The 25,821-nt window shown below is 43.4% G+C and overlaps 2 long non-coding RNA genes across 2 annotated transcripts in view; one reads left to right on the plus strand and one right to left on the minus strand.

Moving 5' to 3' along the window:
* On the minus strand, positions 1-23,650 carry LOC147365757 (uncharacterized). The gene is made up of 3 exons (XR_015132733.1): positions 23,505-23,650; positions 14,489-14,599; positions 1-326 (listed from the first exon to the last, which is right to left on the minus strand). It is a non-coding gene; the product is annotated as an uncharacterized LOC147365757 (long non-coding RNA).
* The window catches only part of LOC147365758 (uncharacterized), a 25,637-nt gene continuing 22,389 nt past the window's right edge, over positions 22,574-25,821 (plus strand). Inside the window, exon 1 of the long non-coding RNA XR_015132732.1 lies at positions 22,574-22,624. This is a non-coding gene — a long non-coding RNA (uncharacterized LOC147365758). The remainder of the gene's footprint in view (positions 22,625-25,821) is intronic.

Genomic DNA, 25,821 nt, shown 5'->3' on the forward strand with positions numbered 1-25,821 from the left:
TCAGTATTCCCAATCAGATGTAATTGATATTTCTCCATATCTCACCAACTAAAAAACCAAGAACATTCTTCTTTAATATCCACATTGCAATAGAACCCTCTTCATGGGCTGCAGGAAGCCCATTTTTCTTCTGAATTTACTTCTCAAGTGGTTTCTGAACATCCTGGAAGAAGGTGTGCAAACTGTTGAATCTTGGCTCTCTGGAGTTCCTCAAAACTTCCAGGGTGTGTTTGACTTCCGCAGGCTGCTCTGGTTCCACTGTGCCTGTTGCTCTGAGCAAGGACTCCAGTTGCTCTCTCCATCCTCATGGCCAAGCAAAGTCTGGGCTGTGGTGGGGATAAACAGACATTTAGAATAAAGAGTAACAGGCACTGCTGCTACATGGGTACTGCTAAGGGCCAAGTACCCAGAGGAACCTCAGAGCATGGGGTATTAAGGGAAACTTCTATCAGACTTCAACATGGAGGGGCCAAACCAACCCCAACCAAAGAGCATGCCTAGATGTCTTCCCACCTGGGAGTCCAGCCTCAGGAAGAGAAGTTCCTTCCCTCCTCCATCCTGGGCCAGCTCATTCCCACATCATGATGACTGTCAGTGGGAATAGCCATTTTCTTCATTAAGGCTTAATGCACACACCACTAGGCTTTCTCCATGGACCAGACAAGACACTTGACTAGTCAGTTACATATCAGAACATCAGTGATGGAGCCTGGAGAGCCCTGGTCTGTGCCATCCACTCCTGTCATGGTCCTCCTCAGCTTTCAGCTTAAGGTGAAAGGAAGATCAGGCTGCCTCTCCCTCCCTCTGGGGCTCAGGCTCACAACCTCTTATGGGTACATATTTGGGCTTGACGACACAAAAGGAACTTCAAGAAACAACAAGAATTTTTGAGGACAAACCAATCTCAACCCCAAATTTCCTAGTGCTTTACTTTAACTCAGCGAAGTCTCAGGAAATGTGCACTTATTTTTTTATTACTATGCAGAACATTCAACATCTCAAGTTGCAATATCCTTAGTTTAACAATGTGCTAAGTCACTTCAGTCATGCCCAACTCTTTGCGACCCCATGGACCATAGCCCACCAGGCTCCTCTGTCCATGAGATTCTCTAAGCAAGAATACTGGAGTGGGTTGCCATTTCTTACTCCAGGGGATCTTCCTGATTCAGGGATCGAATCCATGCCTCTTACATCTCCTACATTGGCAGGCAAGTTCTTTATCACTAGCACCACCTGGAAAGCTTAACAATAATTCCACATTTCCCCCATAACAATTTGTGGTAATTTTGTTTTTATGTGTCAGCTTGATTGGGCTAAGAATGCCCAAATAGCTATCAAACATGATTTCTGGGTGTGTCCTTTGAGGGTGTCTGTTAGCATCTGGATCAGTAGACTGAGCAAAGATCACCCTCATCAATGTGGGTGGGCATCAAGCAATCTGATGAGGACCTGAACAGAACAAAAAGTCTGAGGAAGGGTGAATTTTCTGTCTCGTTGCTTGAGCTGAAATATTCATCTTCTCCTGCCCTCGGATCTGGGACGTCAGTGCTCCTGGTTTTTAGCCTTTAGACTCAGACCAGGAAATTCACCATTGGTGTCTGGATTCTCAAGCTTTTGGATTCAGACTGAATTATACCACTGGTTTTCCAGTTGCAGATGGCAGAGAGGTTGTGTGACTTCTTGTCTTCCATAAAACTGTGAGCCAATTCTGATAATACATCTGCTATCTAGATCTATCCTATTTGTTCCATTTCTCTGGAGAACCCTGACTAATACACTCCACATTTATAAATAAAGAAATAAATTGCCTATTCTACTCATTATTTTCCGTGACAGAAATGTGTTACAGAAAAATTGCTAGCAGCTTTAATTGGTATTCCTCCAGTTTTCAAGAGTAAATTAAAAACTTATCACCACCGTATTCCATTCCATATTTATTGAACTATAAATGTGATTCAACAGCTATTCATTTATTCATTCATTCAACACATACTTTTTAAATGCCTACTATGTGCCCAGTGCTGTTCTAGACACTGGAATACAGCAGTGAACAAAGAAAAATCCCTGCCTTCAGGGTATCTGGTATTTCATTCTGATGCGGGAAAGTGGTGAATAAACAAATAAAACTGGAATATATTAGCTGATATTATTTGCTGAAAAGGAATAAAAACTTAGGATAAAGGGATATACAGTGACTGGGTGAGGCCATTTTCAGAAGGGTTAAAAGGAGAGATTTTTCTGACCAGGATATATTTGACTGATATACTTGATATATCAAATATTTGACGTATTTAATATATACCCATCATTCTGTATTCTTTTATTGCCTTTAGTCAGAGCGCCTCAGAGTTTTCGCAAAGTGAATGGATGACATCTGTACTGACTACATTTCCCAGCTTTCCTTGCAACCCTGTGTGCCACAGACTAATGGAGGGGGGCTTCCCAGGTGGCTCAGTGAGTAAAGAATCTGCCTGTAATGCAGGAGAAACAGGTACAGTTCCTGAGTCGGGAAGATCCTCTGGAGAAGGAAATGGTAACCCACCCCAGTATTCTTGCCTGGGGAATCCCATGGACAGAGGAGCCTGGGGTGGGCTTCAGTCCATGGGGTCGCAGAGTTGGACAGGACTGAAGTGACTGAGCAGGCACGTATGCATGCACATACAGTTGCTGCTGCTGCTAAGTCACTTCAGTTGTGTCCAACTCTGTGCGACCCCATAGACGGCAGCCCACCAGGCTCCCCCGTCCCTGGGATTCTCCAGGCAAGAACACTGGAGTGGGTTGCCATTTCCTTCTCCAATGCATGAAAGTGAAAAGTGAAAGGGAAGTCGCTCAGTCATGTCCGACTCTTTGCAACCCCATGAACTGCAGCCTACCAGGCTCCTCCGTCCATTGGATTTTCCAGGCAAGAGTACTGGAGTGGGGTGCCATTGCCTTCTCCAACACATGCAGTAGGTACTTACTAAGAATGTTGGAGGAACAGCAAAGAGGTTTGTGAGGTTGTGGTAGAGTAGGAGGAGACAAAATCAGACTTGTATCAGAGGACAGCTCATCTTATGCCTTGGAACCCTCATTAGCGGTTGGGGTTTTATTCTTATGAGCTGTGGACATACTGTTGGAGCAAAGGAATGACATTATGTGATTTCTGTTTTAAAAAGACCATCCTGGCTGTTGTGCTGAGAATAGAGCAGAAAGGCAAGTGTGGGAGCCCAAAGAGACTGCTTTAGAGGTTATGACAGTAATCCAGGCAAGATAGTACAGCAGCTGGGACTAGGGTGCTAGTGGTGGGTGCACTTACAGAGCATTTCTAAAATAGAGATGCTCGGTGTGCCGATGGATTGTAAATGAAAGAAGTAAGGGCGATGAGCATAGAGGGAAAAGGGATTGACATGAGAATTAGAAAATCACATGAGGAGGTCTAGGGGTGGAGCAGGCAGTGACTTATATTTTTTTTGATCAGGAGCTTCATATGACCACTTTTTTTTTGGATAATTGTAATTAATTTTATCTCAGTCTCCACCAATCAAGTGTCCCTTGTGGCTCAGCTGGTAAAGAATCTGCCTTCAATGTGGGACATCTAGGTTTGATCCCTGGGTTGGGAAGATCCCCTGGAGAAGGGAAAGGCTACCCACTCCAGTATTCTGGTCTGGAGAATTCCATGGACTGTATAGTCCAGGGGTGGCAAAGAGTAGGACACGACTGAGCGACTTTCACTTCACTTCACTTCCACCAATCAGACTTTACATAGGGAGTTCTGCGGATGCGCTTTCTCTGTCTGTCTGTCTGTCTGTCTCTCTCTCTCTCTCTCTGTCTCCTCGTTTGACCTCTGCCATGTCTTTCTGTCCTTAGCCTAAGCATTGCTTAACCCAGTCATCTCTCTGGGGAGATGTTCAGTGCCAGCAGAAGATAGTGATCTCTGAGTGACATAACTTAATTATCTTCTCTCTCAAAAGCACTTAGGGAAAGAGAAAATGAGAGCAGGGATATTGAATCAATGTTGAAGATATGCACTGTTATTGGAGAAACGATGGGAGGTTGAAATACCGATGAAGGTCAGGAGGGAAGAGAAATCCCAAGCCTGAGACTGTGAGAACAAGTGAGAGTTGAGCAGTGGGAGACAAAGATCAGGCATCAGTGGTCTCCATGACCACGAGGTGAACCAGAGGTGAGGGGGGAAGTGATAAGGATGAGCAAACGGGAGGATTGACCTCGTTTCTCCTTCACTTGTAACTGATGCAGTCTTTAGGTGCCCCGTAAATTGATGGGATTAAGTAAACTTGAGGAAGAGGCCCCAAGACAATTGTCATACTTTTTAAGATCTGATTATAAATTAGATTTGAGCTCAGTTGTTCTTATAAGAAAACAAGGCAAAAGTTACCCTAACCCTCTGTCCGAGGTGTACAAATGACTTAAGATGGGAAGTCCTTCTTCACTTCCAGGGGGGAATTACCCATGGCAGTGTCAAGCCATCTAGGGACACCCAAAGACAAACTCCAGGGACGGCTTTTTTTTTTTTTTCCCCATTTGCTAAGTGGATGTTTCCAGAATGGACAGTCATTGCAACTGGAATAGGACAGCCTTGAAGCCACTTCGGAAACTGCAAAATATCCAGCAACTATACCAGGCATTATGAATCCAACATGGAGGGAAATATGTTTTAAACCAGTGAATGACGGGTTGAGAGTAAGAGGTACCTTCTCAATCTCTCACTATGGTTTATAGCTAACAGTCAAATTTAGCATGAAAAGCAATATGACTAGAATCTCAGCATTGCTTATATATGCTTTTATTTGACCAGGCTTTTAAAAAATTAATCAATTAATGGCTGCGCTGGGTCTTTGTTGCTGCATGTGGACTTTCTCTAGTTGTGGAGAGCAAGGGCTATGCTCCGTTGCGGTGCCTGGGTTTCTCATTGCAGTGGCTTCTCTTATTGCACAGCATAGGCTCTAGGACGCTCAAGCTTCAGTAGCTGTGGCATGGGGGCTTAGTTGTTCCACGGCATATAGAAATTTCCCAGACCAGGGGTTGAACCTGTGTCCCCTGCATTGACAGGTGGATTCTTATCCACTGTGCCACCAGGCAAGTCCCTGACCAGGCTTTTTAACATGCCTTTATTCCTTGAGATATTTGGTATTGGGATAATTTGAGTAATGATTATTGTGAATAATCATGACTGCTCCCACATCTCTAAAGACTTAGTTATTCCTTAAAGACCCTCAGAAACCTTAAAACTTTTAAGTTTTTTGCATACCTACAGAATATGTCATCACCTTTGAAAGTAAATTTATTAGGTTTCTGAAAAAGGGCAAAGTAAAAACAAACTTATAGCTACTTTTATGTACATAAAATCATGAAAACAAATAAAATAAAATATTCATATTAAGATCTTTAGTTCATTTTTTACTTAAGAACTGTTGATGATGAGGCCCTTGCTAAACTTTAGACTCGGGTAGATGAAAATCATTGTTATTAAAAATACAATTAGGCTACAGATTAGTGACGGCCAAGAGGTGATGTCATTTAACTTGAACAATATTAATCTGTGGGGAGAGGCATGTAAATATTTTCAGAGGATGAAAACTTACAGATGACTTATGAAAAAACAAAAAGATGCTACCTCAAATATTTTAGGGTGGTTACTATCATAAAAAGAAAAATACCAAGTATTGGAGAAACGAACTCATGCTCTGTTGGTGCTAATATAAAATGGTGCAACAACCATGGAAATGGTGTGACAGTTTCTCAAAAAAGATTAAAGGGCTTCCCTGGTGGCTCAGTGGTAAAGAATCCACCTGCCAACGCAGGAGGCAAGGGTTCGATCCCTAGTCTGGGAAGATCCCACATGACTTGGAGCAACTAAGCTTGTGCTGTGGAGCCCAGGACCCACAATTGCTGAGCCTGCATGAGCCCTAGAGCCCATTCTCTGCAACAAAAGAAGCCACTGCAATGACAAGCCTGCGCTCTGCAACTAGAGAGCAGCCCCCACTCACCACAGCTAGAGGAAAAAGACCCAGCACAGCCAAAAAATAAAGAAATAGTATTACCACAGGATCCAGAAATTCCATCTTGGAGTATAGACCCAAAATAATGGAAAATAGGGACTCAGAAACTATTCGTGCATCCATGTTCTCAGCAGCATTGGTCATAATAGCCAAGTGGCAGGTCGAAGCAAGCCAAGTGTCCACTGACAGGTAAGTAGATAAATAAAGTGTGAGATACACAGACAACGGACTTAAAAAGGAAGGAAATTCTGACACACGCTAAAACATGGATGAACCTGGAGGACATTATGCTGAGTGCAATAAGCCCATCACAGAAGGACAAATGCTACAAGATTCCACTTATATGAGGTAACGAGTGTAGTCCAATTCACAGAGACGGAAAGCAGAGCGTGCTTGCCAGAGCCTGGAGAGGGGATGGGGAAGAAGAGTTTGTAATTTAATGCTCACAGAGTTTGCAAGATGAGAGGAGTTCTAGAGATGGATGGTTGCACACCAGTGTGCTTGGGCTTGTTGCCACTGAACTCTGCACTTCAGAATGGTTCAGGTGGTACATTTTACGTCATGGGTATTTTACCACAATTAAAAATAATTTTTTTTAAGTTAAAAAAAACACTGAAAACAAGAAGAAAGTTTAAAACTGTGTTGTAAAATCAGCAATCATGTATTTTTTCTTCAGTTTGAGGCATCTCCTTCTGTGTTTTGCTCAGAGAGTAATTCCCTGATGTGATGCTTACACATTCCCCACTGTCCAAACCTTGTTCGCCCTGCCTGCTGCTACATTCCAAGAGTTCCTGTCCTAATTAACATTTCAGTCTAATAAGATTTTCTGGCTCTTAAAGTGTGATCTATCAATTGTTGACATATCTTGGGGTATGGCCAGGCATAACCCAGCTGACTACAGCTGCCCATGGGACGGGCAGGCTGGGAGGGGCTGGGCAAACAAGCACCAGGGAACAGGTGCCAAGAAAAAAATGCAGTAGGCAGGGTAGGTAGCAGGGCAGGAATGAGTACAGGGATGGTCCATGGGCACAAGGTTGCAGTAAGTCCCAGTGGAATTCTGGCAGGTGGTGACCTTCTGGGATATAGCAAGAACTTAGATCGGCTGAAGATATTGCGGAAGGTTGTCAGAAGCTCACAGTTAGGATTGTTCCAAGAATGGAGATTGACAAAAGCATGGCAGAGCCTCGAGCCTCAAATGACTAGAGAATTCTAGCAGGTTGAAAAGGCAAGATTCTCAACATTCAGATTCCTAGGTACCAGATATTGAATAGCAGATGGTTCAGGAAGGGTGACTGAGCCTAACGCCTAGAATGTGGAGCTAAATTTTAGGTATCCCAGGCCCCTTATAAAAAGTCAGGATTGGCCAGACACTGAGCAGGGCATAATTTAAGGACCTGAGCACCATGGGACAGCCAACTAGTCGACCATAACTCGTGATTAAAATAAAGTTGAATTACTGCTGGACTGGAAGAAACACAAACTGGAATCAAGATTGCCGGGAGAAATATCAATAACCTCAGACATGCAGATGACACCACCCTTATGGCAGAAAGTGAAGAGGAACTCAAAAGCCTCTTGATGAAAGTGAAAGTGGAGAGTGAAAAAGTTGGCTTAAAGCTCAACATTCAGAAAACAAAGATCATGGCATCCGGTCCCACCACTTCATGGGAAATAGATGGGGAAACAGTGGAAACAGTGTCAGACTTTATTTTTCTGGGCTCCCAAATCACTGCAGATGGTGACTGCAGCCATGAAATTCAAAGACACTTACTCCTTGGAAGGAAAGTTATGACCAATCTAGATAGCATATTGAAAAGCAGAGACATTACTTTGCCAACAAAGGTTCGTCTAGTCAAGGCTATGGTTTTTCCTGTGGTCATGTATGGATGTGAGAGTTGGACTGTGAAGAAGGCTGAGCGCCGAAGAATTGATGCTTTTGAACTGTGGTGTTGGAGAAGACTCTTGAGAGTCCCTTGGACTGCAAGGAAATCCAACCAGTCCATTCTGAAGATCAGCCCTGGGATTTCTTTGGAAGGAATGATACTAAAGCTGAGACTCCAGTACTTTGGCCACCTCATGTGACGAGTTGACTCATTGGAAAAGACTCTGATGCTGGGAGGGGTTGGGGGCAGGAGGAGAAGGGGACGACAGAGGATAAGATGGCTGGATGGCATCACTGACTCGATGGACGTGAGTCTGAGTGAACTCCGGGAGTTGGTGATGGACAGGGAGGCCTGGCGTGCTGTGATTCATGGCGTCGTGAAGAGTCGGACACGACTGAGCGACTGACCTGATCTGACCCATTCTAAAGACATGGAGCTTTGAGAGTTGTTAGCACTCTAGGCATCTTCTAATATAAGGAAACTATTGGTGAAGAATCTAGCTTTCTGAAGATCACAAAGCATGGCAGAATTTGTAAATCCAGGACGCAAAGAACACTTTGAGATAGAAGCAGACTAAGCTTTGTTTCTTGGCTGGAAGGAAAAGTCTTGGCAAAACATCCATTCTCTAATATTCCGCTGGTGTAATTGGCGAATGCCGTGTACTCTTCTCTGACCTCATATAGACAAGGAGGGTAACTTCTGAACCTAACAAGCAGACCCACAGCCAGAAACAATTCTGTATATTTAATATATATATTATATAATTTTATAAACACACACAGGGGATGACAGAGAATGAGATGGTTGGATGGCATCACTGACTTGATGGACATGAGTTTGAGTGAACTCCGGGAGTTTGTGATGGACAGGGAGGCCTGGTATGCTGCAGTCCATGGGGTTGCAAAGAATCGGACTTGACTGAGCGACTGAACTGAACTGAACTGAACTGAACGGATAAACACCCACAATCCATTTCGAGTTCAGATGGGAATGTACACGAAACCTTGGGCCTCACAGCAGAGAGAAAGCAGCTATAAACCAGGGAAGAAATCCTCCTGTTGTCCTTCCAGGGCTTGATTAAGTGCCTGCATGGGCGGTGTAGTCAGAGTCTCTGAACAGGGCGGCACTGGCATTCTGTTGAGGAGGAAACTAAGTCTGGGAGCTTAACTTATTTTCTCAAGATGTCTTGTTCAGGCAACAGCAGCCCTGAGGTATTATAGAATCTAACAGCAAGGAGGGTGAAGGAGAGTTAGAAGGTGAAGGAGAGCTCCAGATGGATAGGTGCTCAAACAGAACTTGTCATTGTGTCATGAGAAGCCCTCCTCGTCAACGTCTGCTCTAGGAAATCTCTGGTCTGGAAATATAGTTAGGGGGTCCCCCAGCTTAACCAGTTTAGACCTTGAAGCACAGTGACTGCCTTTATTCTTAAAAAAAAAAAAAAAAATCAGATAGGGAATTCCCTGGTGGTCCAGCGGTTAGGACTTGGCAATTTCACTGCTAAGGGCGTGAGTTCAATCTCTGGTCGGGGAACTAATATCTCACAAGCAGCACAATGTGGCAAAAAAAAAAAAAAAAATCAAGTAAAATTACAGTTTGCAGAGTGACAGTCTTGTGATTTCTTGCTGGGAAGTAGGAGGAAGGATCGACCCTCCAGGGAACCCCCTCTCTTCAGCATCACAGTTACCCACCCTATCCTCCAGCATCCTGACCTCAGTGGCTTGGCAGGTCGTCAGGCCAGACCTCACTTCATTCTTCCTTTCTCAGACTGGGGACAATGCCGAGTGCCAGGGCCAGCCATGGAAGAAAAAAAGGGGGTATTCTTAATAAACCCTGAACTCAGAAATGCTCCAACTCATAGTATGCTGTGCTTGACCAAAAATATACTGGTATTCATTTTTTGTTGCTGCTTTAATATCACAAACTTAGTGGCTTAAAATACACACATCTATTCTCTTTGAGTTCTGGAGGTCTGAAGTCTGAAATGCATCTCATTGGGATAAAATCAAGGTGCTGCAAGGATTGTTCTCCTTTCTGGAGCATCTAGGGGAGAATCTGTTTTCTTGCTCTTTCCAGCTTCTAGAGGATGTCTATATCCCTCGGCTTACACACATTTCTACCTTCTAAGCCAACCGTGGCTGGTGGAGTCTTTCTTGCTAGTTGTTTATTTTATCCATTAGAGCATGTTAATCAAAGTTGTTTTAAATTTTCAGTCTGGGAATTCCAACATCTCAGCCACGTCTGGGTCTGACAATTGTTCTGTCTCTTCAATTCTGTCTTTTGTCTTTCAGTATGCCTTGTCATTTTTTCTTAATAGCTGGACATGATGTATGAGGTAAAAGGAGCTTCTGTGAACAGTATGTAATGGTGAGGTGTTGGGAGTGGTCCCATGATTAGGTCTCAATCTTTTAGTGAGCCTGTGCCTCTGGGTTGGGATCTCCTAAGTGTTTCTCAGGTTTTCCCTCCTGTTTAGGTGGAATAGGATGGCTAAGTGGGCTGGAGTTGGATATTTCCTTTCCCTCGGTCAGTTAGTCAGAGAATACCTAGCCGGTTAGGCTCAGTTAAAGAGTTTCTGCAGAGGGCATGCCTTGCTAAGAACAAAATGTTCTGGCATATTTTAAAATTGTTCCTTTTCCCCTTCCCTTCTCATACTGGAAGTCTGAGACCAGTTTTTCCCTCCAATATTTACTGTGGGGACCTGGTTAAGCCCCTGGAGAGAGCTTATCTCACAATATTGTGCGGACCCCCTCTGAGAGCGTCCCCCCGGAGTATTTAACTCTCAGCATTGTCTGCATTGAGCCTCTAGCAACTCAACAGTAATAATTCATGATAACCCTGGCATTGGTTCCTGTGGTAACTTCCCCTCTTGAGTTTCTGTTCAGTTCAGTTCAGTCACTCAGACGTGTCCGACTCTTTGCGACCCCATGAATTGCAGCACGCCAGGCCTCCCTGTCCATCACAAACTCCTGGAGTTCACTCAGACTCACGTCCATCGAGTCAGTGATGCCATCCAGCCATCTCATCCTCTGTCATCCCCTTCTCCTCCTGCCCCCAATCCCTCCCAGCATCAGAGTCTTTTCCAATGAGTCAACTCTTCACATGAGGTGGCCAAAGTACTGGAGTTTCAGCTTTAGCATCATCCCTTCCAAAGAACACCCAGGGCTGCTGTCCTTCAGAATGGACTGGTTGGATCTCCTTGCAGTCCAAGGGACTCTCAAGAGTCTTCTCCAACACCACAGTTCAAAAGCATCAATTCTTCGGCGCTCAGCTTCCTTCACAGTCCAACTCTCACATCCATACATGACCACAGGAAAAACCATAGCCTTGACTAGACGGACCTTTGTTGGCAAAGTAATGTCTCTGCTTTTTAATATGCTATCTAGGTTGAGTTTCTGTTAGAGAGGCAGAAATGCCATGTATTTGCCTATCTGTCTGTCTTTCTAGTCTTGTGGGCAGTGGCTTGCCCTCGGTCTTCCTTGCTGTTATGCATCCTAGAAGAGCTGTTGATTTTTCAATCTGTTTACCTTTTTACCTGTTGTTAATATGGAGAAACAACCTCCAAGCTCCTTATGGCAGTACCAGAAACCAGAGTTGTGGCGTCTTTCTGTTTGGCATCCCACTTAGACTCCCCCACCTCCACTTTTAAGGACCCTTGTCATTACACTGGTCTCAGCCAGACAGTCTAGCATATTCTTCCCATTACAAGATCAGCTGATTCACAATCCTAGTTTCATCTGCAATTTTTTGGGAAGTTCTTTTAATTTATATATTTATTTTTAACTGAAGGATGATTGCTCTACAGTATTGCATTGGTTTCAACCAAACATCAGCATGAATTGGCCATAGGTTTACCCACGTTGCCTCCCGCGTGAACATCCCTCACTCTTCCTCCCCATCCCACCCGCCTAGGTTGTTATGGAGCCTTGATTTGAGTTCCCTGAGTCATAGAGCAAATTCCCATTGGCTATCTATTTTACATATGGTAATGTATGTTTCCCTGTTACTCTCTCCATACCTCCCAACCTCTCCTTCTTCCTTCCCCAGCTGTGTCCCTAAGTCTGTTCTCAATATCTGTGTCTCCACTGCTGCTCTGCAGGTAGTTTCATCAGTACCATCTTTCTAGATTCTGTATATATGCATTAGTATACAAGCATTGTTTTTTTTCTCTTTCTGACTAACTTCACTCTGCGTAATAGGCTCCAGGTTCACCTACCTCACTGTGGCTGACTCAAATGCGTTCCTTCTTATGCTGAGTAGTATTCCATTGTGTGTATGTGCCACAGCTGCTTTACCCATTCATCTGTCAAAGGATGCTAGGTTGTTTCCATGTTCAAACTATCGTGAATAGAGCTGCAATGGACATTGGGTTACAAGTGTCTTTTTCAATTTTGGTTTCCTCAGGGTACATGCCTAGTAGTGGGATTGCTGGGTCACATGGTGGTTTTATTCCTAATGTTTTAAAGAATCTCCATACTATTCTCCATAGTGGTTGTATCAATTTGTCCATCTGCAATTTTAATCTCCCCTCGCCACATAATATAACATAGTCTCAAGTGCCAGGGACAGGACCAGGACATGCACATTTTTGAGGGACCATTATTCTGACCAATGCAAGATCCTTCCTCAGAATTTTTTGGGGGGAGGAAGGAGGCAGAAGATACTGGGAATCATGACGAGAGGAACAAGGGTGCTTTGTCCTCAAAGCACCGGGACAGTGATCTCCATTTCCTAAACCCCAAGATGGCTCTTCCATATACCTTAGAGACCTGCTATTCTCCCTGTCTCTGAGTTTATTTTAGGAGAATTTTTAAAATTTCATCTGTTTGGGGAGGAATGGCTTTCTCATTCGGTACAGATACTACGTGTTTCAAAAAGTGAAGCTGAGGATCTCCTCCCTAGGGCCAGGGCTCCCAAGTCTCAATCCATGAACGAGAGTAATGACAGTAATGAGTCCTGAGTATCAGTTTAAGGGGTGAGGAATAGTGTGGGGAGGGGAGACGGAGTGAAGGAGGAAAGGGAAAATGAAGACAAAAGTTAAAAAGACTGGGATAGAAAAGATCAGGGTGCCTCACATGTTCTAAGGATGAAAGTTATTTCAGTCATGTCTAGACACAGGCACTGGCTTGCCATGTGAGTGCATTTCACAGCACGGCAGTCTGAGCCTAGGGGCTCCCAGGCAGCTCCAGATGTTTGCAGGGAGAGGTTCCCCCAGTCCCTATTGTGAAAGTGCAGAAGCTTCAAAAGGATATTAGGAGACCCAGGAACAAAAAGGATGGGAGTGTGGAGAAAGGAGATCAGAACAGAAGAGGTAGAGATGGTAGTTCAAAGGGGAAAAGAGAAAGTTGAAATGCAGTTAAGAACGTTCATCTTGTTGGATTAGGAACCAAAAGAGTAGACTCAGGTAAGAAATCAACCGGAAAGATAAGCGTGGATTCAAGCGGTTCCTGGGTGAAAGAGAAAACCCTCAAACCAAAACCAAAACCCAGCCCCCACTGTGCTCAGTGTCCTGTCTTCTTGCAGCTGCTAAGCCCAACCTCCAGCAGCCCTCTCTGCATGGCAGGCGCACATGGCCGACGCTGGTACTCGCGGCTGAATGTCTGGGCTTGCTGGTGTCTCGGCGCTGTGACCTCCAGCTGTCCCTGTAGCTGGCAATCCTAGCAAGAGAAAGTGAAAATGACAGGGGACCTGGTCTGAGTGATGGGCAAGGAGGTGGAATGAAAGCGCTGCTGCAGTCAGCACGCAGCCCCCAAGGGCGGTTTCTGTTTAATGCTTGCTAAGGACCCGATGCCCTTGTCTCATCACAGACTCAGGGGAGTTGAGCACTATTGAGCCCTATTAAATGCCCTATTAAATTTGTTTTTGTTTGTTCAGTTGCTAAATCGCGTCTGACTTTTTGTGACCCCATGAACTGCAGCATGCCTGCTTCCCTGTCCTTCAGTATCTCCGGGAATTTGCTTAAACTCGGGTCCATTGAGTCAGTGATACCAACCAACCATCTCATCCTCTGTCGCCCTCTTCTCTTCTCCTCCTCTTCCTATTGAGCACTGTCAAATGCAGACCAGGTACCATGAGGGCTTCCCTGATACCTCAGCTGATAAAGAATCCACCTGTAATGCGGGAGACCCTGGTTTTATTCCTGGGTTGAGAAGATCCCCCAGAAGAGGGCATGGCAACCCATCCCAGTATTCTTGCCTGGAGAATCCCCATGGACAGAGGAGCCTGGCAGGCTGCAGTCCTTGGGGTCATAAAGAGTTGGACCTGACCGAGCGACTAAGCACACACACATGCAGGTACCATGAATCCTATTACACAGAGAGGAAACTGGGTCTCAGAGAGGTATAAGAAATCATGCAAGATCAGTTAAGTGGGAAAGCTTGACTCCAGCCACTCTCTGAACTCTGCACAGGGCTCTTTTCAACACAACTGCCCTTCAAGAACAAACCTTTGAAAGAGGCTGCCCCTGCCTATCACATCTGGAAACCATGTGAGCCATTGCAGCCTCAGGCCCATGTGTCCTCTGCCCCACCAGGTCCCTACTCTGAAGTTTAGATCAGTGGATCTTTGGGGGTGGGTGGGACGGTTACTTTTTGAGGGGAGTGGAAGCCTTACAGCATGCCTTCTTCTCCCATCAGGGTTCTTGGACAGGTGCGGTGAACGGATGAAGGCAGCCTTCTCTTCCCAAGTTTAGAGTGGAGTTTCAGGTCTCCTAAAAATCAAATGCTTAAAAATAAAGAAAATACAATTGTCAGTTCATTCTTACACAAAAATTTACAAACACCTGGTTAAGGATAATATCCACATCTGTTGTATGCTCCCCTGATGTAGAGACAAAGTCAGTCTGCCAGTCACCGTTGTCCTTCCTGGTTATCTTTTCCACTTCTTTTTCTCTTTATGTCTTCAAGCACAAAGTCCTGTCAGCAAGTTCAGGCAGCGCTCGGACAATTCTAACTGGGAGGGGCAGGGCACCTGACATGAAAACTCTGGAAAAGACAGCCACTTACACGGAAGGTCTGAGGAGCTGAAGTGGGGACTCTGGAGTCCTGCTCACCTACCCCTTTAGGGAAAGAATGTCTGGAGACATGGGGACTGCAAAGAGGCATGCAGACCTCCAGAGGGGTCCAGCTGACATGAGGACTGCTGCAAACTCTCTCACCTGTCATCTCTCTCCCTGGGGCAGGCTGGCCCCTAGGTAAGGGAGGTGTCATACCCACTTGAGGAAACATTGTTGTCAGTTGCTCAGTCGTGTCCAACCCTTTGCGATCCCATGGACTGCACCACGCCAGACTTGCCTGTCCTTCACCATCTCCCAGAGCTTTCTCAAACTCATGTCAGTTGAGTTGGTGATGCCATTCAACCATCTCATCCTCTGTCGCCCCGCTTTCCTCCTGCCCTCAATCTTTCCCAGCATCAGTCTTTTCCAATGAGTCAGCTCTTCACATCAGGTGACCAAAGTATTGGAGCTTCAGTTTCAACATCCGTCTTTCCATTGAATATTCAGGGTTTATTTCCTTTAGGTTTGACTGATTTGACCTCCTTGCTGTCCAAGGGACTCTCAAGAGTCTTATCCAGCATCACAGTTTGAAAGCATCAGTTCTTCAATGCTCAGACTTCTTTATGGCTCAACTCTCACATCTGTACATGACTACTGGAAAAATCATAGCTTTGACTAGATGGACCTTTGTTGGCAAAGTGATGTCTCTGCTTTTTAATATGCTGCCTGCTACTGCTGCTGCTAAATCACTTCAGTCGTGTCCGACTCTATGCAACCCCATAGACGGAAGCCCACCAAGCTCCCCCGTCCCTGGGATTCTCTAGGCAAGAACACTGGAGTGGGCTGCCATTTCCTTCTCCAATGCATGAAAGTGAAAAGTGAAAGGGAAGTTGCTCAGTCGTGTCTGACCCTTAGCGACCCCATGGACTGCAGCCCACCAGGCTCCTCCATCCATGGGATTTTCCAGGCAAGAGTACTGGAGTGGGGTGCCATTGCCTTCTCTGAATACACTGTCTAGGTTTGTCAGACTTTATTTTCTTGGTCTCCAAAATCACTGCAGATGGTGACTGTAGCCATGAAATTAAAAGTCACTTGCTCCTTGGAAGAAAAGTTATGACAAACCTAGACAGTGTATTCATAACTTTTCTTCCAAGAAGCAAGTGACTTTTAATTTCATGGCTAGTCACCATCTGCAGTGATTTTGGAGACCAAGAAAATAAAGTCTGTCACTTTAGATTAAGTAAAATTAAGCAGAAGCCTTTCCTTCAGGAATTGATGAGCTTAATAAACTAACAGTTTTTATGAGTCTCCCAAAGAAGAGTATGGTAGGAAGTCAGGAGTGCGATCCAGATTGGTGGGATCCTGAAGCTCTTTCTGGCAGCTGTTTTAAGGAATCACTAGATGTGGGGGAGATATTATTAATCTTGTTACACAGAAGAGGGAAGTGGGTCTTGGAGCAGTCCAGGGAACTATGGTCCACACAACACAAAATCATGAATGTGAGTTAGGTGTAGCTATGGTTTTGGATGGAACCCACACAAATAAGCTTTATGCTTCCTTAGTTCACGGTCAACCCATATTTTCTGAATATTTTTATCACCTTGAGGAGGGTGCAGGGAACACTCTTCGGGAACTCTGAGTCTAAATGTCAAGTGTTCAGGGTCTTGGGCGGCTCGCCTGTTTCTGCAAGGAAGGCACCCAGGCAGATGTTGTTGTCCAGCTTGAGTGTTCTTTTGTTGTGGTTGTTTAGCCACTCAGTTGTGTCCAACTCTCTGTGATTCCATGGACTGTAGCCCACCAAGCTCCTCTGTCCAGGGGATTCTCCAGGCAAGAATACTCAAGTGGGTTGCCATTTCCTTCTCCAGGGGAGCTTCCCGACTCAGGGATCAAGCCCAGGTCTCTGTGTGTCCGGCTTGGCAGGTGGACTCTTTACCACTGTGCCGCCTGGGAAGTCCCTGGAGCCCCCCTTTAGCACTGCTTTCCTAATCCACTGAGCAAAGCAGTGGCCCCCAGGCTGGAACTTCTCTGACAATTAAAGGTACACCCTAATGCTGGCTTCAGGGGGTTGTTGTTTTTGTGGCTGTTAGATTAATCCTGGACACAGTGCAAAAGGCTGAGGCCTCTCAGAAGGTGGGTGGGAAGGGGCAGCTTCTAGAGAGTGAACCAATGCCCTGGGGTGCAGTACACTCGGCAGACACAATTCGGAGGACAGTTCCTTTCATTTGGGGATTCTTTTAAATGCTGCTCACTCTGATTCATGTCACATGAGTCTGTGTGTGATAACTGTCGAGGAGGAACTTGGGCTGTGACTTTAAGCAAACACTGCTGGAGTGTTTCTAATCACGTTCATGGTGCAGCAGTCTTCTGCATGTTAACTCATCGTGCTTGATAAGGCTGACACTGAATGCTCATGTTAGCACATATGTATATATTTCTAGCTGTCACTTGGTTCAATACCAATATGATTATCAGTAATATCTGAGTTAAATGTGAGATGATCAGACTAAAACTAGAGCACAAAGGATTTAGGTGAATTCTGAAGATTTACCAAGGGAAACAGTGGCTAAACACTAAAACAGGTTATTGAGGGAAGTTATGGAATCTGTTTCCCTGGAGATTCTTAAAACAATGTCTATTCTATAGAAGGTTCCACAATCCTGACAGAAGGAAGAGAGCTTAATTTACTGGTGAGATCTTCTAACTAAAATCGTAGCTACTCTGCTCAAGGTAAATACTGAGGGGTCATATAACCTCAGATACGCAGATGACATCACCCTTATGGCAGAAAGTGAAGAGGAACTAAAAAGCCTCTTGATGAAGGTGAAGAGGAGAGTGAAAAAGCTGGCTTAAAACTCAACATTCAAAAAATGAAGATCCAGTCCCATCACTTCATGACAAATAGCTGGAGAAACAGGAAACAGTGACAGACTTTATTTTGGGGGGGCTCCAAAATCACCGCAGATGGCGACTGCAGCCATGAAATTAAAAGACGCTTACTCCTTGGAAGAAAAACTATGACAAACCTAGACGGTGTATTAAAAAGAAGAGACAAAGGTCCATCTAGTCAAAGCTATGGTTTTACCAGTAGTCATGTATGGATGTAAGAGTTGGACCATAAGAAGACTAAGCATTGAAGAATTGATCTTTTTGAGCCATGGTGTTGGAGAAGACTCTTGAGTGTCCCTTGGACTGCAAGGAGATCAAACCAGTCAATCCTAAAGGAAATCAGTCCTGAATATTCATTGGAAGGACTGATGCTGAAGCTGAAGCTCCAATACTTTGGCCACCTGATGTGAAAAGCTGACTCATTGGGAAAAACCCTGATGCTGGGACAGATTGAAGGCAGGAGGAGAACGAGGGGTGACAGAAGATGAGATGGTTGCATGGCATCACTGACTCAATAGACATGAGTTTGAGCAAGCTCTGGGAGATGGTGAAGGACAGGGAGGTCTGGCGTGCTGCAGTCCATGGGGTGGTAAAGAACTGGACATGACTGAGGGACTGAACAACAACATACCCTGGGTGGCATTTTGATTCCTTAACTCTTTGCCTGCTGGAGAGCTAGAAATGCTATTTCAGGTCAAACTAGACAAAGGTGAACTTATTACCAACAGGCTGCTTTCTTAATTACTGTATAAAGTATGGTGATTATACTCTATAAAGTAAGGTAATTATTATTGTTGTCACTACTATAATAACAATTATTAGTACATATTAATTATTATTATTACCTACCATTTTTGAGCACTCACTATACATTAGGTACTGTTCTAGCTGTTCATACACATTGCCTCATTTTCCTCCTGTAACAACATTTCAAGAACAGTGTTATATCCATTTCATAGATATTTAAGCAGAGTCTTGAGGCTAATAACCTGTTGATGATACAGCAGGATTCAGACCCAGGTCTGTCTGAGCCCAAGGCCTGCGCTTCTGTGTATTACGAGGTGTGCTCCTACATCTAAAGGCACACCGGATCACACATGGTGCTCACTCGTGCAGTCCCACTGGGCGGCCACACTCTTCCGCTGGCGCTCAGCAGAGGTGGGTTCTCTTTTGGACTGGCTTTCATCTCCACGGACACCCCAGAGGTTCATAAAGAATGACGTATTTCCCATTAATTGCTGAAATATTAAATGGGATGAGAGAGACCTTCAATATTAAATGGGATGAGAGAGACCTTCATAACAATCACCTATTTCCTGTGTAGGTTCTCATTAGGATAAGTAAAGTTCTGTTGTTTAAAATGTTTGCAAATATATTCTTTTAAAAATTCTCAAATGAGAACTTGTCTTGGGGTGAGGGAACAGCTGAAGATTATTCAAAATCAAACCTGGTGAGTTGCAAGAATAATCAATCCAGCTATCATAAAACAAGGTATGAATGATGAAATAATGATGTCAGTTTTCTTATGTAATGTTGTGACACACACTGACAGTAAACAGCCTGGATCTCCATCAGAGCCAGCTCTGGCCCCAACACTGACATTCATGTCAGAGTCCACACGGTGACCTAGAAACATCTCACCTACTTATTGACCAGTGTCCCACAGAGGACCAAAATGATGACTTATAGGAAATGCGTTAATCTAGCAGCTGGTGAACTTGGGAGCAAGACAGATGGTGGAGGTGATGATGTTGCGTGAATTGTTTCCTCTCTCAGCGAGATTGCCAAAAACATGTTCCTCTGCAATTTTTTCTACCGAGGAGGGAGTGGGAGGAAAGACTCTTTTATTGGTATCTGTAACAGATACATTTTCCTTAGACAAGATATAGGTCAGCGATAGTCATGACTTTTTGTGCATGTATAATAGGGAACAAAACATTTAGCCCCATGATGAAAAAACAGCACAATATTCTTCTGCTAAGAATTCTGAAATTTTTATATTTAGAGTTTTGACTTCTTTTTCTGATTCAGGTCACTTGTTGGTTGAATGCCACCTACACTTAACACAATTAAAATCAGCTTATTTCCCTCCCTGTTCTCCTTAAGAGCCTTCATCCGATCAGAAGCTCCCCAGTATTGTCAGTGGCTCCATTCTCCTGCCAGCTTTCTATGTTCCTAACTTGGTCAAATTTTTCCCTTTCTATCATTTTGTCCAGGCAATCACCAGTTATAAGCATCCTTGCTCTACAGGGCTTTTTGAAGCCATGCGCTGTCTCCATTCCCATGGGCACAGGCTAGGTTGGACCGAAGCATTGCATCTAGACATGGGGAATAGTTTTTAATCTCCCACTTTTAGTTCCTTTCTTATACACACCATCCTGTCCAGAAACAAGCAGTTTCATCATTTGCCTGACCAAATTACATTACAGTTCTGCCGCAAGTGTTCTATCACCTCAGGACTCAACGTACTGTCTTAAAAGGCCCTTACTGTGCTCTTCAGACCCCTTACTGTCCTTCCCTTCAACCCCGTCCACCTCGGATGGACCCATAGACCGTTCAGCCTGGCACTTCCCACCAAGGGATGCCACTTGGTCCCTTTCAAACAGTGTTCAAGACTAGAGAATACGTGGTTTCCATGTTTTCATCCCCACAACTTTCTTCATTATCTTCTTATCACTTGGCACTGATACACAATACAATGAAAAGCTGAATTAAAATTTTATGTGCCATTGTGTTTGTATTTCTACCTTCTACATAAATTGTTCCAGCTTCTTGTGTAAAGGGACTGGGCGTTGGGCAGTCCCTACACACAAGTCAGGTTTCCACTGGTCCCATCTTAGTAAAGGAACATTTTGGAAAATTCCATCCTTTCCTTACAAACTTTGAAATCAAATTGTCCTTGCATGTGCTATGTAACAAAATTTCTTTGACTGGAGTGAATTGACCCGTTGAAAAATATATCTCCTTTGTAAAGAATTTTTTCTGTAAGGAAATCATTGAGTCTAAAGATAATTCTTTCTTTATTCAAAACTGATTTATTTAATGTTGTGTAGCAAAGAGAGATTTGAGATTTTTAGAAAGCAATTTCTGTCCACAGACAGACAAGTTGTTAAACAATCAACCCAGAGTTAAGGTGCGTACTAAGCTATTCAACTAGGATATTTTCATTTTTTTCAGTACCAGAATTTGTTAGGTAGATTCATATGTATCAGTTTATTTTACCCTCACAATGATTCTTTGATATAGATTTTGTTATTTTTCGCATTATTGACAATGAAACCAAAGCCCAGTGCACTTAAGTTCCAAATTCAAGTTCATCAAACCACAAGCGGTAGAACAGAATGGTTACTCGGCTTCTTACCATCTAAATCCTGCACTCTTTCCTAATCCTGAGCCGTTCTGTGCCAGGGGCTTCTGGTTAGCACTGGGCCTCTTACTAATGAGAAAGAGGCACAGGACCAGCAGTGTGGCTGACAACGGTGGTGAGGCAGGCAGAGCCCTGAGGAATGAGCCGTGTTGATTAGACACTGCCTTCCCATATGCATTTGGAACTCTTTCTGGGCATTCTTTCAGTTCCATTGTTCTGTCTGTGTACTTATGAATTAGTACTGTAGTCTTAGTTATTGAAGCTTTGTATTTCACTATTTTATAGGGCTTACCATTCCCCGCAACCCAGATTTTTCCTCTTACTTGAGAATCAGCTTATCTAGTTCAAAACATCATTATGAAGTTTGGGGGATCTGATGTCAGATTTCTAGATTGTCAGGGAGCGTTGATATTTTGTATCTTCAAAACACAAAGAAGAGCAGGTCCCCCCATCTGTTCCAGTGTCCCTTTGGGTCTCTTTTTGTTTCTCAGTATTACTGTCTTTTATGTTTTCACTAGATCATAAAAGTAAACCTATTACTTAAAAAAAAAATAGTTCTGTCTTGGTTTATTCTGTGTTTCAGTGTTGGTCTCTTTTCTTGTTTCTTTTCTTCTCTCTTTCACACAGCACACATGGACACATATACTAACTTCTTCATCCACAGGGTCATCAATGGCATTTGAAAGACATTGAACTAAAAGTTCCAGAATCTTCTATGACAGGGACACAGCAAGATGTTCTTTCTCTCTAGAACATGGCAATAAACTGTCACAGCTTCATGATGGAAGAACTTTTATCTCATTTGTTCATTGCAGTTTTCCACGTGTTTAGAACAGTGTTCATTAACTCTCAATTGCTGTTTGTTGACTGAATGAAAAATCCAGTATATGCCTCTCCAAACTGCACTGGAACAAAGCCCTTGGTTCATATTTTCTGCCAGGTGAAGCTGACTGTTGGGTATTTTGCTGTAGAAAATCTGTTGAGAAAAGCAGCAGTGTGTGGAGGATAATTACCTTCCTGTGTATGCTCTACTGACCTATTTCTCCATTAGAGTATTAATAATAAATGCCCAAGGCTCTACTGAAAATAAATAACCTTATTCCTTTTTGCTTATTAGACAAAGCCTTGAAATTCACATTTGCACAATGAGGGCTCTAAAATGCATCCTGGCAGATGGATACTTCTTGAGCTGTCATAAGGAGACGAAGAAAATTCAGTCAAATGTGTGGGTTAAGGCGGCAATGAACACTTGTCATTCTGAACCGTGTTAGAAACCAAGGCCCTTGGTCTCTTCCGCGTTACAGCGTTTCCTGGCAGTGTGGGCTGTGAAGTGTGTGCAGGAAGCACGGTTGCGCTGTGGTTTCACACCGGAGCTCAGGTTGCCGCTCATGAATATGTATGATGAGGCTGTCACTTGAGTGTTCTTGAGCAGAACTGAACCCCTGCACATACCCATTTCCTGCCTACCGTTTGAAGAGGTTCCTTGAGGAGGTTTGAAAAAGTGAGTTGCATCTCCAATTGTGGAGCGTTTTACCTTATTTCTCTTCGAGATGGCAAATTGCACCCTGATTTATTTTTACTCACTGTGAGTCATTTGCTAGTCTTATTTTATAAGTAATATTTTCTACATCTTACCCAGAGGCAGATGGGAAAGTTCAAGGAAACACCCTCTTGGAAAGAGGAAAAGTACTCTGGTCTGGGTTTGCATGTTGGTGCCTTTCCTGGAGTCCCTGATATAAGCAGAGGAATAAACAGATGGTGAATGGGTCTAGCAGAGCCACATTTAGAGTGGGTTTTCTTTGTTTTAGAGGCTGTTATTCTGCTCTTACTGTGGACTCTGTGTACTCCTGAGAATGCAAAAAAAATAATAAAACTGGAAGCTCTTTCCTGATATTCATAACACAGGTCACCAGATCCAAAGGTACTTGGCCAGTTGGGAACTCTCTCTCACACACACACATACACATATGCTAAGGGTTATTGTGTGTTGTCTTTGTGAGAGGAAATGGGGGAGGAGAGGGGGACTCTAGTGCTTCTGAAGCCGAGAGGCAGTGCTCCAGAAACCCACGTGGTGAACAGCATGTGCTGGGAAATGCCAGCCTGTGTCGCTCTCAACTTGGCGTATAGACTCGACTCCTGTTTGACAAAATTTATGGAGCAGACAGCGAATAGTAGGGGTGTTTTCCCTAGACAAGCAGTAAGGGTGAGAGATGGGCATATGTGGGTTGCTATGCAGTTGTTTCACTGTTGATATGGGAGCCTTGCCAAGCAGGACTTGGATCCTGGAAATGTTTGCATGATTCCATGGAGGTCCTGGCTTTCCAGCTGAACCCATGTACGTGTCTTTTCCTTTAATGACAGTCATGAGGGAGAAAATGTACCTGCTTTCTGGATGTGTTGCTTCTATTTCTCCACAGTCTGGAGGCTCCTTCTTGAAGTCGTGACTGGCATTATCTTGGTTGTCATAATGAGCTTCTAATGAACTGTCTGTCTAGATTGTTCGTTCCTCATGTTAGATGTTCTTTTCCTATGGAAAAAAAACTTATCCTTTAGAAATTGCTCAACATGGTTTTGGCATTGAAGTTTCGTGATTTAAGAGCTGATGATTTTATCTCATTGTTAGATGGTGAAATAACAGGGTCAAACTGAGGTTAACAGGATTTAGAATTTCAATTTGGCTGGAGTCTTTCCTTCTGAAAAATGGTGAAAGAATGGAAGGATGGAAGGAAAGAGAGGAGGAAGGGAGAGAGAGAAGAAGGAAAATCTATTTAAGGAAAAGTCTGATTAATAAATAGGTGAAATCATTGACTAAATCTAAGTTTATCTGAGCTAAACATTTTTCAGTTCAGTTCAGTTGACTTTGATCTCTTTAACCCTCTTATGTATTCATTTATTTTTATTTTTGGCTGTGCTGGGTCTTCGTTGCTGTGAAGGCTTTTCTCTGGTTGTGATGAGCGGGGAGCTACTCTCCAGTTGGGGTGATGGGCTTCTCATTGGAGAGGCTGCCCTTGTTCTGGAGCATGGACTGTAGGGTGCACAGACTTCAGTGGTGGCTTCCAGGCTCTAGTGCACAGGCTGAGTAGCTGAGGTGCACAGGCTTAGTTACTCTGCCACATGTGGGATCCTCCCAGATCAGGGATCAAACCCACTGTCTCCTGCATTGGCAGTGGATTCTTTACCACTGAGCCACCAAGGGAAGCCCCGAGCTAAACCCTTTTATGTATATTTGTTAAATTAAAGAGGGTAAAATAATTACATTTTCATTTTAAACACTTACTCTAATATCTCACTTTTTTCTTCCAGTTTTATTGAGATATAATTGACACACAGCACTGTATGAGTTTTAGGTATACAATGTGATGATTTGATCTACATACATCATGAAATGATAATTCAAATTTAGTGAACATCAGTTATCTCATACAGATTCAATAAAAGAAAAAAAATCCTTATGATGAGAACTCAGGATTTACTCTCTTCAGGACTTTTGTATATATCTTTCAGCAGTGTTAATTATATTTACCATGTGGCACATTGCATCTCTAGTACTTACTTATCTTATAGCTGGAGGTTGTACCCTTTGACCACCTTCATCCAATTTCCCATCCCCTTCCTCCTTTCCCCCCAGCTCTGGTAATCACCAATCTGGTCTCTTTTTCTTTGAGTTTGTTTGTTTGGTTTTGAAGTATAACTGACTCACAACATCATCTTACTTTCTAATATACAACATAGATTCGATATTCTGTACATTCCAAAATGATCACCACTGAGCTAAACATTTTTACATTCTCTTCCCATCTTCGTTGGGTCAACAAATACCTTTCAAGAGTGTACTCTGTACCAGGCATAGAACAATACAATGTTTCTGGCTACCATTTAACCATAGACTCTTTTGATTCTATCACAACAAGGAAGTCCTTTTTCCACTGTGTACCTCATATTCTGTCTCCCCTGCCATTAGAAAAATTAGATTACCTGTGACTTTTGTTTCATGTCCAATTTAGGGTTATGTTTCCCCATGTCCAGTTATCTTTATCCTTTTCAGCTCTCCTGGATCATGCAACTTAATCCAAGGCCTTAGGAACAGGCTATATTTTACCAAGTTATGTGAGTGCACTTTTCAGTGAAGTTTTTGCAGCCCTCCATCTCAGGCCTGAATTGCTTCCTCAGCACCTCTCTTGTGAACTCCAACTGCTTGGGTACTTAGCTGTCTTGGCTATGAATACCTTGAGGGCAGGGCCTGTGTCTTATTCATTTCTGAAGTGATGGCAACATAGCACTTGGCAAGTATTTGTAGAAAAAAATGAATATTGCCCAAAGCATCTTTGTTTATATATTCTAACCTTTTGGTCTTTTCTTTTTATGGGTTGGATTCTAAGAATGAGTTTGTTGGTCTAACTCTATATATAATTTTAGTTTTAATAGATGTTGCTAGATTGCTTTCCAAGAAAAGCTAAGGCAATTTACTCCCATATTGCCCTCAGTAATAGGTTTTATTGTTTTTTAATGTTTGACAGTTCAATAGCTATAAAGTAATATCCCATTGTTTAATTTTTCTTTTCCTGCTAGTAAAAGTTTGAGTATCTTTATGTGTTTTTTGGTCATTTATTGCTGTTTTGTGAATTAACTTTTTATATACTTTGTCCATCTCGACACATAAAAGTTTATATTTATTTCAAGATATATAAAACAACAATA

The sequence above is a fragment of the Bos grunniens genome, chromosome 9, assembly GCF_055505025.1.
Source record: "Bos grunniens cultivar Pamir isolate PY7600 chromosome 9, Bosgru_T2T1.0, whole genome shotgun sequence".
In the NCBI taxonomy this organism is placed as follows: Eukaryota; Metazoa; Chordata; class Mammalia; order Artiodactyla; family Bovidae; genus Bos; species Bos grunniens.